This window comes from Stigmatopora argus, chromosome 4 (genome assembly GCF_051989625.1).
Source record: "Stigmatopora argus isolate UIUO_Sarg chromosome 4, RoL_Sarg_1.0, whole genome shotgun sequence".
Classification (NCBI taxonomy): domain Eukaryota; kingdom Metazoa; phylum Chordata; class Actinopteri; order Syngnathiformes; family Syngnathidae; genus Stigmatopora; species Stigmatopora argus.
In genome coordinates, this window is record NC_135390.1 from 15,968,778 (window position 1) to 15,984,126 (window position 15,349).

General features: G+C 41.4%; 1 protein-coding gene across 6 annotated transcripts in view; it reads right to left on the reverse strand.

The window, feature by feature from the left end:
- Positions 1–15,349, reverse strand: part of grik5 (glutamate receptor, ionotropic, kainate 5) — a 146,945-nt gene that overhangs the window by 124,506 nt on the left and 7,090 nt on the right. For 4 of the 6 annotated variants that reach the window (XR_013299850.1, XR_013299851.1, XM_077597718.1 and 1 more), the window contains exon 2: positions 2,061–3,317. The gene's annotated coding sequence lies outside the window, so the exon portion shown is untranslated. Of the gene's footprint in view, positions 1–2,060; positions 3,318–10,181; positions 10,329–10,404; positions 10,689–15,349 lie in introns of those variants that run through there. The other 2 variants (XM_077597716.1, XM_077597717.1) reach the window with 2 other exon arrangements.

Consider the following 15,349-nt stretch of genomic DNA (forward strand, 5'->3'; position numbering starts at 1 on the left):
AAACAATGTTTATTTTAGCTTTTTATGTATGTTTTTTGATTTTACAAAATGATTTTTGAACTAAAAACACAGAAAAAAAATAGTTCAAAAATTACAATTATTGATTTAAAAGGGGGAAAATCGGGAAATTTAATATACATCTATACTCTTCATTTTAATTTGATCCTAAAACAGAAAGTCGGCACTCATGATATACTTTCCCGGGCCACACAAAATGATGCGGCGGGCCAGATTTGGCCCCCGGGCCGCCACTTTGACACATGTGAGTTAAAAGTTTACATCATTTTGTTCATGTTCTTTTTATGCCATTCACTCATATTGAACATTTATTAAATTTACCAAAAGATGCTGTCATAACCTATCATAACCAAGTATTGCACCAATATCACGTCTGTACTCAAGCTGCCACTCACAGTAAGTAACCAATACTACAACTTTAATGCCACTTAATTTTGATGTACGTACTGTACCTCTGGGTAGGATTCATATACATTATTTAAACATAAAACAAATAACAGGCCTTCTAGTCCACTGCAAATGATGTTCCCTTTAAGGGCTAGGTGATGGAGGCAAGAATGAAAGTTGTCAAACAAGTCCAAGTCTTACGAATGCTCTTAATCATGTTATGCAGAGTGTTTAATGGCGAGTTACATTCTGTTTTGCAATGAGCAGCCAATTTAGCTGACGGTAGTCTGAAGCTTAAGCCAGCTGTTTTGGCTCCAGAATCCAATCCATGCCAATGATCTTTTTTTCTTTTTAAATCGTGTGGCTTGAATAAATAGGAATTTGGGAGCCCAGAGTTCCTTAGCATTGGGACTGGTTTTGAGGTCTCTCCAAAAAAATGGACCAGGCTTATCCCGAATGTTTTTATACAGTAAGTTTACTCTAACAGAAAGCCATGAACTAATCACTTTTGGATTTGTCTTTTGATTATCACATATATATGTGCGGATAAGCTTGGAAGAGTGAGTCTGCATATTCTCTACCTCGGTCACAGTCTGCAGAAGTTCCCCATCTCGTGGAAGACTTCCTGTGTGTGGTTCCAGTTTTTGTCCAACTTTACGTCTTTTTGAGTCTATCCGTTTTTGCTACCGAAACTCGTAGCTCGTTTTGTGTTTTTGCTGCTTTTCTGTCGTAATGATTTGGTGATTCTTAATGATCCCATTGACTTTAATTTGCTTTGTACTTTGTGCTTTTTGCTTTTGCTTTGTTGTCCTGCGGCCTTTGACTGTACTGTCTAACTTATAACTATGCCTTTTCTCGCTACTGTCACAATGAAATTTCCCGAATACGGGATGAATAAAGTTATCCAATCCAATAAAGCAATCAAGCTTAACAGAGTAACCAATGTTAGAGCCCCTCTATCTGATCTTAGACTTCCATACACAATAGCAAATAATATAAAAAAAATGCCAAAATAAGTACATCGCAGGACACTTACCTTTTCCACCTGTTAGGTTAGGGAACTATCAGACTTTGACACTTATTAATCACAAAGAGATCGACCGGGAAATCTCAATAAGTGAACATGTCACATAGTTGGACAGCAAGCCCTCTCGTTTTTTTCTAGACCGATTTTTTCTTCCTTAAAGCAAAGTTTTCGAATGATCAACATAGCTGAGCTGCAGTCCGTTAATACTGATGAAAGAACAGTACCTTATGTGTCGCACCATAATTACATCTATTATACCTCCTCCTATCACACTGGGTTCTCCTCTCTTCAGTAAAAGGTAGTTGCAAGGCTACTTACAGCGAGGTAGCATATATATATTCAACCATTTATTTATAGGACTACTTCACTCTGCTTCTCTCTCTCCCCTCAAACCCTTTTCTGCCCAACCCAATGCATTTTCTGAATAAACAAACAACAGAGGTGACTTAAACATGTTGGGTCCCCAATGACAACTCGGATACCAGATACACACGCATATTCGCACATTCTTAGTACACAAAATGCACGCTAACATTGCCCGGAGCCCTGGAAAGCAAACCCAGCTGCCAAAAAACAACACGAGAGCAGAAATAACACAGACAAAGGGAATCAGAAGGTTGTTACTTACAGAAGGAATGAAGATGGTAATCAGGAGCGCTGCAGCAGGAGAAAAAGGGGGGAGATCTGGCACCGAGATCTGACAACCCACAGACTTTGGATCACTTCAGCCAAGAGGCTCGGCCTTGGGGGAACCAAGGGGGGGGCACGATGTGTCACTTATTAGCTGCTGCTGCTTGGGCAGGTGGTAGAAGACTCTGCTTAGGACACGGTGAAGGAATCTGGGGGATTTCCGTGTTTATTGTGCGATGGAAACAAAAATAATCCCTTCGGCGCGGATCGATAGCAAGGTCTGTTTTTCTTTCGCTCGGGTCGTGACACCAGAGAGCGGGGGCTTCTTCGGCGAGAAAAAGCAATCACCTCTCCGGCTGACTGAGGGGGGCACGAAAGTGTAAATGGCGAGCAGACGAAGAGGAGGGTTTGGCACACCTGCTCTCCCTTCCTTCCTGTTTTCCACCTGTTCTATTAGCGCGGGCAGGCCTGCTGCAAAAACAACAGGGCCGCCGTCGCCTCTCCCCTCCCCTCTTTGCTGTCCTTTTTTTTTCCCCGCTGTCTTCTCTCCCCTCTCACACGCTCGGAATGACAATGAGTCGCATGCCTCGCCTGTCTGTCCGTCTTCTCGCTTCTGCCTGTTTACCCAGTCATTTTCCTGCTGGCAGGTCTCTAAACCGCACCCTTTTTAACACGATCCATTGCACTTCCAAACAAGTGTTTGTTTCTTTCCCTGTTTGTTTTTTAACACCTTTGGTAATTCTCTTCTCTGTTTTTTTTACCTGCTCGTTATCTATCGCGGACAGTCTACTCCATCACCGAGAAAAAGAATTGCACTGTGCTTTATCTCGCCGAACAAAAAAAAGGAACTACAGGGTAGTCCAAAAAGGAGGAAGGAAGGAAAAAAGTAGGATAAAATTGTTCCTTAAAATGAGATCTCCTCTTGCCTTGACATGCGAATCGGGGCTCGTTTGGAGGAGACGGGGGATTTTCAATTACTCGATGTGGAAGAAGGGGTCCGCGGGCAATTGTGGCAATCTCAGTAGGATATCCGGGGGATGGTTCCGGACATGTCCGAAGGCTCCGTCGCCTCGCTGGGGCATCACTGCAGCTTATTTGCTCTGTGATGATCCCTGACAAGCCAAATTATCTGCTCAACGGGTCGATGGCTTCGGCCGGATGACGGACTCCTCCGAGGGGCCTTCCTGACTACTAGTTTAGAGAGCCGTCGCCCGGGGGTGACCACAACTGTTGCCCTCCATGTACACCTTCACACCTACAGGAAAAGGACATATGGAGAAGTATATTAAAGGTTAGAACACTTATTCAGATTCTTTTCACCTGTTCGTATGACAAAAAGCAGTGTTTGCAGCCCCTGGGAGGTTGTTAGCGGCTTCCACAGGGATAGAAGAGAAGTTATGACTATTTTCATACATAGAAAATGATGACTTCATTGGCTATAAAGCAGTGTGACAGGATATTGAATGAGGTACATGACTTGAAGGTGACTTTCTGAGAAATTCAAGTTTTGTTTTCCTCCACAGGTTGTCACCTACATTATGGGGAAATCCCAAAGCATTTCAGAACAAGGTGATAGGTTCACCAATAGGTATTTCCAGATACACCTTAAGATAAGAAAGACTTCCGACGCATATCCAGCTTTTCTTGCAAGAGAGAATCGATCATGACTCGTCCTCAACCTCGATCATTCTAAGGAATCCAATCCTCTCCTGCCCATTTATTTTCATAAGAGTTGACAAACAAGCAAGCATCTATTCAAAACAATTAAGGTCAGCAATCAAAACAATTACACGTCCCTTCGGAGGGCGAGCGGTATCGCCACCTGGGGCGGAGTCCAAGTCAAAACAACCTTGCTTGCGACCGTAAAACAATTTGGAGTCCTCCCGGATCCGTTTGAGAAGTCAACTTTGATAAGTCCAGCTGGATAGAGGAGCGACCTTCTCATTGATTATTCATTGCTAGCAAATATATAATAGATGTGAGACTAATAAACCTAACACAAGGATTTTACCATATTTTGTGATTAACCCTAAACAATGTTCTTAGAACACGATAAAAATATGGGGCACCTCTGGGTTGGACAGTAACCAATGTAGTACATTTATGAAAAGAGCTTTAAAAAAATATTGATGGACACTTTTGAGACGCTTTCAACATATTAAGTGTATTAGCTGCCAGAGTCAATATTCCACACAGTGGAGTATTGACTCCAATTTTCCATGAATCATTAAAATGAGTTTCACAAGTCCTTTGAACAAACAGACAGTGGCACCATTGAATTATTTCTTCCTAGAAACCTTTCGATGGTGCAAAAGACATGGTTATTTGCTCAAACATGTTAATGATGTCATTGATGAACTCATCTTGCCTTGACTTATCTATCATATTACAGTCTACTACTTTAAAATCAGTTGGTTGGTTGTTCTGCGCAGTGGATAGGTGGAAAGTATCATGGTGTTGTCGTGGAAATATCCTTTTGCATGTATTTTTTTCGGTACACGGTCGATTGGTTGCCGGTCTTTTGGTCGCCTGAAAGGTAAGTGATAATTACCATTTAAATCGTTGCTCAAATTCCCTAAATACAAACTGCGAATTACTATTTAGTCATACTTAATGCCCTAGTAATTATTAGGCTAAAAAAAGCTCAAAATTTCCCGGACTTTTTTTGTTTGTTGGAGAACTTGTTAAGACCCTGACTGACGTACCTTCCTAAAGGGACAACTCATGTACATACAAACTCTTATACACTCACACGTCGGCTCAGTGAAACTGCTCATGGCCATTGTTGGCTTTTATTGATGCGTAGACCATGTTGTTTTACCTTGTTTTGTCGGTCTTTTGGTCGCCGATCTTTTGGTCGCCCGTTGTCGCGGTCGGGGGGACCAAAAGACCGGCAACCAATCGACCGCACACGTTTTTTTCATATGTCAATCCAAGTTATGATGCTATAAAATCTAATTTTTATCAACTCCTCTCCTTGGGAGTGACCAGGTTGGATAGGATTAGAAATGAGACAATGAAAGTCAGAGATATTAGACGTGGATGGTGTGGACATGTCCAGAGGAGAGAGAGATAGGAACTGTATCAGTAGAAGGATGTTGAGAGTGGGCCTCGAGGACCAGATTGCCCACCCCTGACCTAGGAGAAGGTCTGTGAATGTAATCAGGCAGCGAGGACATGAAAGTGGCTGCATTGGATGATGCAAAGGACAGGGTTAAGTGGGAAGAAACTGATTCGCTGTGGCAAACTCTCATGGGATAAGGCCAAAGTGTAGTAGTGGATTTTTTCCCACTAAAGTATGAATTTCTTCAAATACACACAAAAAGTGCTAGGCTTAAAAAAAATGGGGAAATGTGTCATCCAACTTGAGGATTTCTTAGCCATGGTGAGCAAACAAATTGAAGGAGTAACGGTGGTCTGGGATATTTTATATTCCACGCTCCACAAGTGTGTTTCTGTTTACAACTGCCTTTATTGGCCCTAAACTTTTAACATTGTTTGGAGTGTGCAAGTGGTCACTCGTGGTTGCTGCCCTCCGTTTTCACGTCCACCTTCACATCTAGGATGGATGGACACGTGTACAAAAGGTCAGCACGCCGACATTTTGTGTCACTCTGCTTTATCATGTGTGTCAGTCAGCCTGTCTGACGTGGCCTTGTCAGCCCAACCTTCACCCCCATCACGCTTCTTCTTCCTTAAATCGTTTCTTGATTAAGCTAAAACTACTTGACAGTATTTCTGTCCAACTCAAACATACCCATTTACTAGCTTTTGAAAACTATCACCTCGTCTGTCCACTAACTTGCTTTTTTTCCTGGCAAGAACTTGTGGCCAATTAATGCTTCTTTCAAAATTGCCACGGGGCCGTTGATATATTTGACAAGTACGATTGTGTGCGAATATGAAATGCTTCTAAGTACCTTGATTAGTTCCATTTACGTGGCTGTTATTTTATTATTTTGTCCCGCTTTGTACTGTCAAAAATCATGTGGCCCTTTTGTGAGGTTGCCAAAGCATATTGTCACAGTGGGAAGCTGACAGGTATGCAAGTCGATGACAGATGGTGAGCCGAGACAGCCTTGGCTGACGCAACAATATTTTTTCCAGCCCTCCGTTTATTCATTTGAGCTTTTAGAGCTAAAATTAGCCGGTCGATGTCAAAATTCTCAGTCCCCCACCCAAGCAGGTTCCCTCCGCTCCTGTTACTATGCAACAGTTTGTACTTGTTGAATGTCCGCGAGCAATCCTGAGGCACAAGCAAGTACTGTAACCCCAGAAGAAATCCACACGGTACGAGTAGAAAAGGATCTATTGTCCATTTAGAATGAGTAGAGACCATTCAGATATATGCACTCCCATCAATCGTGTTGTGTGGACGTATACTACATGACCCTGCAATGTTATATTCTCATTGGAACATTGAAGAAAATAGGACGACCCTCATAAGTGTGGAGCAGAGGTAGGCAGCCTGAAGGCCATATTTGTCCTGAAAAAGCTCTTGCAGACCAAATTGTGACTTGCCGTCTGTGTGGTGAAAGAGATCTCATCTCATTTTCTGAACCTCTTTATCCATTCTAGGGTCGCAGGGGGGTACTGGAGCCTATCCCAGCTGATTTCAGGGCAGAGGCAGGGGACACCCTGAATTGTTGGGCAGCCAATCGCAGAGCACGAGGAGAGAAACAACCATTCACGCTCACACTCATATCTAGGGGCAATTTAGTGTCCTATCAGCCTATCATTAATGTATTTGGAATGTGAGTGGAAACCGGAGTAGGCGGAGAAAACCCACGCAGGCCTGGGGAGAACATGCAAATGCCACACAGGTGGACCAACCTGGATTTGAACCCAAGTCTCCCACTGTGAGGCCGACGCTCTAACCACTCATCCGCTGGGCCACCCCTAAGAGATACGCATTTTATTTTATTTTTTTAATTAATGGGATCTTCAATTGGCTTCCAAAATGAACACACCCCGTGTGTTTTTAGTTAAATTGCCTATAATTGGGGGGAGAAAAGAAAAAAAAACATCATGTCGTATAGAAGTGTGCTCATTTTTATATTACTATTTATTTAAAAATGTACTAAAGAACCGAAACAGTACTGTATAAGAAAATCTAAAAATTAAGCATACTTTAACGTCATGTTTGAAGGCCAAATAGCGACATCTTATGGTCAACAAGGGAACAAATCCATCCCAGCCTTCTGCGATTGCACGCAATTGCATTGTGTTTTGCATTATACATTTTAACTCTGCATCTTCATAAGGTTAAATAAAGCTTATAATGACACAAGTGATTACTGCTATTACAGTGAGAAACACCAAGTCTTATCGTCCTAACGATTTTTTTTGTCGTCATTTTCTAAAAACATGGTGGGCCACAGGTGAGCTTTACTGGGCTTTGCAGGTTTTCTGGGGGAAACCCAAGAAATTTTATTTCAAAGTGACACCAGGTGGAATGAAAATATAGCCTTTCATCGAGTCGTGTCCTTCTCAAAATGAAGCAATTTCACAAAAGGAGACAGACAAGATCATTTTTGTTGAGCATTGAAGCACCCTGACCTTGATTTTTGAGTCATTGCACGGAGAAAGTTGCGATGCTTTAGAATTAAAACATGAGATGTCAGTACTCAACTACACATGCTTAGGAATATGTAAAATAGCAGAGAGAGAAAGAGAAAGGGGTGACCAATCTTTGTATTCTAAAGAACCATTCATGTTCTCAACTGTTATTCAAAGAAACAAAAGAAGAATCCTTCTTGTGAATTGTTGAATTGATGATGAGACTAAGCCCAGCGGCCATTGGAGGAGTTGAGACGCGTGTTTTCACTCAAATAAAATGCTTTCGCAGTGACTGCAGATTAAAATTAACTTTCCAAAAGGTACTCCTCAAAAACACGACAAGGTTATTTATTCTTAAGGTGGCATTTCAAGAGTGGATTTAAAGATTAACTCTAATTTCCATGGATAATTACAGAGTTAGTGACTGGAAAAAAAAAATCTCATTTCAGGAGTTCTACATGGCGAGTTTTCAGCGTAGCTTCTGCCGCTACTATTAACATGGAATTTTGTCAGTGTGGAAAAAAACGGACGTGGGCACCAATTGTAGTACAGAAGGTAAAAAAAAAAAGTCAAGCGTGTGTGCTCACTGTGTGTTTCTATGTGCATGAGTGTGTGTGTCGCAGCTGTCACGCCCGAGGCGACGAGACACGTTAATCTTTCCAATCCCACATGCTGAGGATGAACACACCTTTGCCATTTTTGCAGCATCTCTTACTCTCTGAGATTCAGGTGCAAAATGCCAATGATGGACACACACATGGACACACACACACACACACACTTTGAAATAGCAGTACTGTGACATCGTCATAGATGAAGGCTCGATCATCTATTCATTCACTTGCAACATCAACGTTTTCTGATTGAATGCGCGTCCAGAGAGAGAAAAGAGGAGAATGACACTTGAAAAGAAAAGGAGGGTGCGAATGAGACAAGTAGGGCTGATGGAGAGGTGGGTGGAGAGGGGGTCAGGGTTGGGAATGGGAGGTTAGGGCATCACATTTCAAGCGAAACATGTCTTGCCCATCCCTCAAGGTGGGTTTCTGGAAGGACAGCAAAAATGTGGAGACATAAGAAGAGATGGACAGTTGTTATATGGCTAAGGTAGGGCAAAAAAGACAATATATAAAAACTGAAAAGAGGGAACGTGGCAATATGGGTGCGATCGGGTGAAAAATGATAAAAACAATCCAAAAATGTCAAAAAAAAGATATATTTGGGATATAGATAGCACTTCTGGAAAACAATAATATTCCTTAAAATAATGAATATAGTAACTACTAAAGTTATTCATTTTGACAGGAAAAATAATCAATTTTTGAAGAACGTGATCTTAACAGTTATTGTAAAATTGAACTTTGAAATGTCTGATCATTTAAATTAGGACTACAAATGTCATTTACCCAAGAATGATACACTTAGCGAGGGAGGAATAGGAGACGTTAAACTCATTTTTGTTCTGGTGTTATATTTTTAAAAGGAGCAATTTAGAATGTTTGCAATTTAGCAAGAAACTGAGTTTATAAACTAGTTTAACGCAAGTCATTTTTCTATAATACTGATAACTCTACTTCAATAGTTCATTTGTGCCAAAGTTTGCAAGAAAAGAAAAAATCAATAATGATTACAGCAAACGACAACTATTCCATTGACTTCAAAAGAGGTATTGTTAACAAAAAAATACTTCCTAGATCCCAACATTTTTAAGTAACCCCAATCGAAAGTTTTGCTATTACAGTGAGAAACACCAATTCACCGCACATTATGACAGACAAATCTAATAGCGGCCCAAATTTGGCCCCCGGGCCTTACGTTTGTCACCTTTTGTCTAGAGGTTGCCTGAAAACTGGTTGAGAGGGTGCTTGGTTAGATGTGCAGCAAAATCCACATTTTAAGTGTAAAAGTCAGCATTGATGAGGTTTGCTTTCCAAAAATTGTGATCACCATTCAAACCCATTTTAAGTGAATGTCCTTTAAACTGACAGGAATTGCAGGGAATCCTTATGTTTCAGCCCAAATTGGACATCTAGCGCCGTCAATGGCAGCCGACGAGCTAATTGTGCGGCTCCCTACACGAGCATGGATGGAAAAAGCGAGCGAAAACAAGGGTAGATGCATGAAGATGGACACGTAAATGGATACACCAGGAAAGGACTTGAAGATCAAGGCATCAAAAAAACATGAGGACGCACGGATGGAGGAGATTACATCGGCGCTGAAACGAGGGCATGACTAGACTGACATATGGACGGATGCGCATGAGGATGTGGGTGGGTGGCTTTTTTTGAAGAGCACCTGAAGACTGAAAAGAGGACTTTGGGACATTTTAGATGGCGACATCGGCAAAGAAAAGAAGAATTCAACACAACACGGGACTGAGAAGACGAGTCTAAATAAGCGTGAGGTGGAGGCAAACAGGTGGGGGGGTGAAGCAGAAGCCAAAACACCGGTTGATGCTGGGCTGGGGGGGTGGTGGGGGTCTCCGGACAGAAAAGAGTAGCAGACTGAAGAGGAGGATGAGGATGAGGAGTCAGAAGAGAGAGGACGGACACTCACTCACCCATCAGAGGGGGGCTCTCCACTTCCTCGCACAATCCCCGCTCTGTGATCCCATCCCGGGGAAAAGGCGCAGTGAGATGGTGGAGCCCCCCGTCCTCTGAATACCAATACGCCGCGCACCCAACCAACACACACACACACACACACACACACAAATCAAGTCCGGGGCTACGTGAAGCACTACGAGTAGCTCGACAAGACACTGAAAATACATCCACACTCACATGGTTCTCCTCGGTCAACTCCGCCGGTTGAGGAGCGGGCGCTATTTTCCCAGCTCACTGCGGCTCTCCTTCTCCCTCTCTCTCTCTCTCCTCCTCTCCAAGGGGGATGCAGATGCTCGCTCTCTCGTCCCGTGTCTCTCGACGTTCAGCGTACATCCATGTGTTGCTCCGTCCGTGGCGGCGTCCCCAAATCCATCCGTACTAGTACATCCACCCGGACTTTTTTCCTTCCGATTCAACTGCATCCACTTTGCCTCCTCCACTCTCTTGCTCAATAGTGCACCCACATCTCTCTCTTCTCTCTCTCACTCTCTCTCTCTCTCTCCAATCTCATCATCTCTCTTTCCAAACCCCCACACCCCCCTACCCCTCCCTTTCTCCTTCTAAGGTTATTTCCCCTCAAAGATGAACATCAACTGCTCTCTGTCAGTTTGTGTCAACAGCCTTTACACACACAAAAAAACCACACACAAAAATGGTCAAAAGAAGCTAAAAGACAAATGGACGCGTGAGACACACAGGGTAAACTACCCTGACAGTGTTTGACATGCTCAAGCGTGCTAAACGCCATCACACCTCCCTGACACACACACACACACACATGCACATGCACATTTTACTTTTTTTTTACCCAAAAGGCACACACGGATTTTGGCCAATGCACGCTTGAATTTAGTAGGATTTTAAATGGAAACAGTATGCAGATATTGGAATTACTTCTTTTTTTTTAATCAAGCCTTCCACTTTTATTTATTTAACGAAGGGAATCGGTATAAAAGATTAAGTTTTGAAAATATATTCATTTTTAAAAATTAACTTATGGGTCGCAATAGATGCCCAATCCATTTTGACTGGGAAGGTTGACAGCCATTTAGAGAAAAACCATCACTTAATGCCAGTTGTCCTAGTTAAATTATATTTGAACAAGTTAAGGGCTAGATGCAAAAATAATACAAAGAAATAAGGATATTGCAAAATATTAATGTTTACATGAAAAAAGAACTGAAAAATGCAAAAAACGTTTAATCACATTGGATTGTTTTTATTTATGGGAAAACAAAATACGACAATTCTAAATATTGACCCCACTGGAACTGGAAGTGACTAGCTCCTCCTAGTGTTGAAGTTGAGAAGTGCAATGGAATGTAGGATGAACTCCAGCAACTTGCGTGGAGTCATATTCAAATCACATTTTCATAATTTACTATGGGCTAATGCATATCAAACTTGAAAAACATAAATGGTAAATATTCTAATGAAAAATGGATTTTCAGCTCTCAAAACAAACATCTGGATTATTGCTGAATTCTTTTATTTAGTCAAACAAATGCTGTGTTTCGATCGAGTTTTCGTCTATTTTTGCTTATTATGTATAAAATCAAAGATTATTGATACGTGCATATTTTTGGAATATGAAAGTGGATGGTGACTTACTATTGCAAGACACAGAAAAAATATTGGCTTGTGTTTCAATCAATAATGGATTAAAAAAATAAATTAAATGGAATGATAGTTTATTCTTTTAATGAAAAATGGTGATGGAAAAATGCTTTGTAGAAAATTGCTCCAGTTAATTCTGTGCGGGGAAATTAAGGAGTAATGCACCGAGTAATGTTCATCGGTAATTGTCTTTTAATTAAGTTTTACATTTATTCAACATCCTTTAAGCAAGTTCATCGCTGTAGGGTGTTGTGCTGTTATTTATTTATTTTTTAACACCCACTAGATTTAAAAGTACACTAAATATTGGGGGGGAAAAAAAGCAGTTTTGTTGTTATCCCATGCCAGTAGTACTTTGAATACAGCAATTACTGCAAAAACAAGAAAGTTTTCTCTCTGATAGGTCACTGCCCCCACCATTAGATTTGCTCCCAATCCGTAACTGGATGTTAAAATAAATGCATTTTAATCACAGTTAACAGTCTCATATTTTCAACTCTAGGAAGCAAATTAGTCTAAAAATACATGGCGCAATTATAACGTGTATTATAATCACATTCCAAGTATTTCTACGGTAAATAACTATTGTGTCATAACCATTTTAGTGCCCAAACATGGTTCCAGCCGCATATTTATTGATACTAATTTATCATTCATTCTTTTTCTGAACCGCTTATCCTCACAAGGGTCATGAGAGGTGCTGGAGCCTATCCCAGCTAACTACGGGCACCAGGCGGGGGACACCCTAAATCACATGAGTCAAAGTGGCGGCCCGGGGACCAAATCTGGCCCACCGCATCATTTTGTGTGGCCCGGGAAAGTAAATCATGAGTGCCGACTTTCTGTTTTAGGATCAAATTAAAATGAAGAGTATAGATGTATATTACATTTCCTCATTTTCCCCTTTTAAAATCAATAATTGTAATTTTTTAATCATTTTTTCTGAGTTTTTAGTTCAAAAATAATTTTGTAAAATCTAAAAATATATTTAAAAAAGGCTAAAATAAACATTGTTTTAGATCTATAAAAAAACTGAATTTTCAGGGCTTTTAATCTAGTTCTTTTAATCCATTTATTTAAAAAAAATCCAAATATTATATCCAAAATGGTCCGGCCCACATGAAATCGAGTTGACGTTAATGCGGCCCGCAAACCAGCCGGAGTCTGACACCCTTGCCCTAAATCGATGGTCAGCCAATCGCAGGGCACAAGGAGAAAGGCAACCAATCATACTTGGTGTCAATTTAGAGTGTTCAATCAGCCTGCATGTTTTGGGGACGTTGGGGAGTACCCGGAGAAAAGTCACACAAGCCCGAGGAAAACATGCAAACTACAGACAGTGAGGACCGACCTGGGATCGACCCCTCGACCCCAGAACAGTGAGGCCAATGTCCTAACCACTTTCCACCTAGCAATTTGCTCCATCCAGAAATGTCGAGATGAACTTCTGCTCGTGGTAAACATCCCAACTTGACTAAAAGTCATCAAGCTCATCTCCCGTGAGCAGGCTGACACATGTGGGACTTCCTTGAAGAGAGGCGACGTCCTCCTCACTGTTTATCACGCTCGCTCACACGCAGCGCGACGGTGTTAGGCATGAGACGGCGAGCAGACAGCGGTCTCCAGAGAGGCCGCCTGCCGCCTCGCCAAGCGGCCGAGCCCAACTTGTATCACGCTAACGCTGTCGCATCGCTTCTAACGAGAGGAGGACGCGGGCCGGGCCGACTCCGAGTGGCCTTTCAATATAGATCTTTCTCTTAAACCACCCCCACCCCACTATCCGTAATCCACCCACCCTCTGAGGCGCATTGCACGTCCTCCCGGGGTATTACTCAGTGCACCGTGTTGTATCATTGATTTTGTCACTTTGCGCTCAGGGTGGTTCTTTAATTGCTACTGACAACATGGTGTTACTTTACTGTAGCGTTTAGGAGATGAGCAACCATTTTACCATGAGAAAAATCGACCAACATAAGGAAATCCATCTGAAATGATCACCTTATTTATAAAAAAAAAAAACTAATTAATGATGAAATAAATAAAAAACTGATTGTCAATGAATCAGTTTCATTGTTGACCACTGCTAAAATTCTAAATTGCTGTTTTAGTATTGAAATTTCAAATCTAATTTATTTTAGAGAAGAAAAACAGTAAATATTAAAAGTATATGCAAACATCATCATTGGAAAATACATATAATTTCATAGTAATCCATCATTTGTTGTTCCAATGCACATTTCCATCTAAAATGTTAATCCCAGAGTAATATACTAGTAAATACAAGTTGACTCATTGCAAAAATAATCAATAATCCACTCATTTATGGCAGCAGTGATTTACATTTCTTGTCCTAGTCATAATTTACTGAACCGTGTTAAAGTTCTAACTTAAGAAAATAAATATGGTTCCACTGGGCAAGTGCTAATAATTAGATTTGGCTGGATTTCTGGTGCAAGGAACTAGAGATGGTCCCACACCAGTTAAAGCTGTGTTAAAAAAAATGGAAATCAGATTTATATGCAAAGTATCTCCAAGATAGATGACAAATGCTTGCATGCCTGTAAAGTTGTAATTGTTAATAATTAAGTAAGCAGATAGCAATAGGCTAATGTGGTATGGTCCATCTTTCCGTTTTCCTCCTTAAAATGTCGCTATCAAACTTAAGGCCTGAGGGCCAGCTCTGGCCCTCCGCATTATTTTGTGTGGCCTGCAAAAGACAACTGGCTTCTAATTTCAAAAATAGGTTGTGTATGGGTAATATGGTGGCATGTTGGGTGTCAAATTTGGGGGGGTACTCTGCCGACGGTACTCGGACGTTTCGTCGAAAGACGTTTGGTCGACCGGACGTTTGGTCGCCGGGTTGTTACTGTTGAAACCAGCTCTCAAAATTATAATCATGAGAGAGAGAGAGTGAGTTTTATATCTAAATATCTAATATCAAAATATCAACAGTAAACTCTCTGCCATAATTTGACAGCGAGCGAACCCGGCGACCAAACGTCCGTTCTACCAAACGTCCGTTCGACCAAACGTCCGTTCGACCAAACGTCCGTTCGACCAAACGTCCGTTCGACCAAACGTCCGTTCGACCAAACGTCCGTTCGACCAAACGTCCGTTCGACCAAACGTCCGTTCGACTTTTGATAGCTCCCTTTTTTTCGAACCTGTGCAGCTCCATGGTGATGCAGAATGGTGCATCTGTAGTCCTTTTTATGTAGAAACATTTAAGTAAGTGTGAAGTACTTCCATTGTTTATCGAACGTCCGGTCAAGTCTGCCGACTATCTCTTGTTGGCTGGAAGAAATCCCAGCGCCAAAAAATGAAGCTAATAAGACACGAGCTACAATTATAAAGGTTTTGCAGTTCTAATGGCTCTCAAATGGAAATTTGAGAAAAAGGAGTTTGACAATTATACTTCAAAGCTTATTTCAACCAATTGCAACTTCAATAAACAATGGAAGTACTTCACACTTACTTAAATGTTTCTACATAAAAAGGACTACAG